Source organism: Fragaria vesca, linkage group LG4 (assembly GCF_000184155.1).
Source record: "Fragaria vesca subsp. vesca linkage group LG4, FraVesHawaii_1.0, whole genome shotgun sequence".
NCBI classification, from domain to species: Eukaryota; Viridiplantae; Streptophyta; class Magnoliopsida; order Rosales; family Rosaceae; genus Fragaria; species Fragaria vesca.
This window is the reverse complement of record NC_020494.1, coordinates 7845301-7848427: the sequence shown is the minus strand read 5'-3', so window position 1 is coordinate 7848427 and position 3127 is coordinate 7845301.

Sequence of the window (3127 nt, the reverse complement as noted above, 5' to 3'; positions counted from 1 at the left end):
GGACAACAATATGGGTCATGGCAACGGCAGAAAACGTCGTGCCAATGTCTAGAAAAGAGGGGAGGTGTTGCCGGCTCTAATAACGACACTCCCGGTCTAGACACCATTTTGTCAAAACTACTCACGTCAGCTCATGACATTAATGCAACCGTTGTGGATCTTCGGATCACTGGTTCAAGATTGTCAAGCTCCTTTAAATTGTGAATGCATACAAAAAGGTATGGAAAATCAATATGAGGACAAGAACGTCATCCTTATGATCGCGAATTTCAAAGATTCGGATCCTGCTCTAGCTACCCATGATTTTGATGTCATCGGCTAGACATTGATTTTCGTTCCAAGTTATATGTATTAAGGCGTTGTATCAACGTCCTTTGTCTATTTGAGACCTCGATATACTCACATTAGTAATAATGAATGCCTTGAGAATTTTTTCGAAGTGAAACTATTCTCATCTTATGGTTCATATTGATTTACAATCAAGATGTACACTTACATCGTCCTTAGAAACATGGCATATTGTGCCGATTTTGGTCCCTTCCTTTGAAGGTGACTCATGGCACTGCATCCTCAAAGAGGATCGCCCACGTGTTTCCGGTTAAGTCTTCTACCCTATAGCGGATTTTTCATCATCAATTGTTCAACTAGGCTCATCCAAGCTCAGTGTGATGTCTTAGAATTGTCCGAAATTAAGGAGATAGTGGTTTTAAGTGTGTCTCGCACTACCGACCCTCCACGGACATGCCTGGTCATACTGCCTTGGAGTTACCGAAAGCTTTTGATTTTGGATCCCCCTACGCTATTAAACCAATTGCCGTCTTGCAAAAGACGTTGAAGACTTATCAAAGCTGGAAAATTATCATCATGATCGGATCCTTTAGGTCCTCTGAGTTAGTTTATGTTCATGTCAGAGAGCTTTTGCTAACTAGGCATGGAGTTTACGACCTTAGAACGACCGAAAGGACTTGGTTTTGATCATACACACGTCACTTTTGGCTAAGGCAAAAGCCTACATGCCACCTGCAAGCTTCACAGCTTCGCACATGCCAAATCTGCGAAAAACAGCAATCTGTCTTCTCTGGACGGTCAACTTCGTTTGAGCTTTGTGAACAGATCCGGACGAACCAGACAGTGAGCTTTATATCATTGGAAAGCTCTACGAGTCTAGTTTTCACAACTTTTTACGGTTCATCCATATCTATTTTAACGAAGAAGTTATGGCTATTTTAGTGCGCAAAGGTCATTCCGCGCGGAAATTTTTATGCACTCTCGGGATTGCAGCTTTTCGTAGCTTCTTTCAATCCTTCTAAATGGTTCAAGTAGAACTATTTACTCGCCTATCTACTCCTTGTAGTTATGTCTCATACAGACATTGAGTGCTTCGCAGATAGTGGAACTATCCACAACATTCTAAGGAACCATGTTGAGTTTTAAAGACATTCATGCTAATGGTTTTCATTTGAAAACACATTATGAGAATGAACAAGAATTCTTTTGTGTATACCTCCTCATGAATGCGAACTGAAGCGCATCTTGGAGACATTCATGAGTCAATCTAGTGAATTGTATGTCACTACGATTCGAATATCGAATCCCATGTTGTCGCCAAACATGATAATTGGGACACCGACTCATATAGGCTTTGGTTTGACCAAATTGGTCAACCTGGAAGAGATATAATGGTCCAAATTTTGAGAAATTCTCATGGACATCCATTCTTCCACTCAAAACGAAGACATTCGAGATCTAGCATCACCATGAAGCATGGTGGTGACCCGGGGGACATTGACTTCACCCGAACACGACTCTAACTTCCTGGAGGTCGTCCGGTCAATTTCTCAAGCAATTGAGGTGCACCGGTCTTTCCTCGATGTCGCATTGGCCCCCTGCAATGCTCATTGCTCGTTTTGAAAACCTATTCTTTAGCTAAATAAGGAGTGAGACCCTCCTACGCTAAATAATACAAAAGTGAACATTCTATTCTTACATCAAACTATGTAGATAGATACAACCAACTTGCGGACACCTTTTTATGCTTCATGGTGTTGGTTGAAGTGTTAACACTGGTCACGTGTTACACTATTATCTACTGTTTATGCTGCTTATACTTCTACGGGCTCACTACCCATTCTTTAAAAAAGTTCATCGGGATGTAAGTTGAAGTGTCCTGTACCCCATGTTCACACGCAATACGGTCTCACCGAGGCTACGACCAAGCAATTTTAGCTTGTCGCTCGAACATTATTGATGCGCACCACTTTTTCTATTGCGTCTTGGGGCTATGCAATATTTGCATGCAGCTTTACTATTCATCTACGACCCACCATCATTGAATTTTGTTGTACTACAGCTCGTGACTGTGTACCAGGATTGACACGAAATTGCAATCCTTGAGCTCGGCAGGATTGAAACGGATCTTCAATCCTTGAGCTCGGCTAGATGTTATTTCTAGGTGCCAAATTGCATTACCACTGCGTACAATGATGGGTCATTTGAGATGAATAAGTTTAGGTTGGATATGAACCTCCACCTATAATCCGCATATGTAGGAACCTTGTCAGGCGATCTCATTCACCGCTAAATTGCGGATTGTCACTTTGATGAGACAATATTCCCGCTGTTAGGGGGAGATAAGAACACAAGTGTTCAAGTGGAACGACGTGAATTGTCGTGGTTTGTCCCCACTAAGTCTCATCTTGATCCCAAATGCTTATAGTGTTAAAGTGACGAGATCACATGCTGCAAATATGTCTGCAAGGATTGATGTCCTACAAAAGGACATGGCGCGACTAAAAAGTGTTGGTCTTGACGCCATCACCATGGATGGTGATATGGTGACGCCATATAGTGGCAAAATTGGTGTCACAAGGCCGTGTGGCTCCCTAAAAGGAGGGAGGCCCTTAGGTTCGATATTGTCTTGCACTAGAAAGAAAGCGAGCTTGGCACAATCTGATCCATTAATCAGTGATACTCAAATCCGTCTCATGAAGTCTGAATTGTGATTATCGTTGGGGGACGCCTCAATGTCAAATCCAATCTATATAGAGATCTCTACAAGTATTACACTAGTGTACATGAGGACGTGAGATAATGAGTCTACTATCGAACCACCCTTCGTTGATGGATA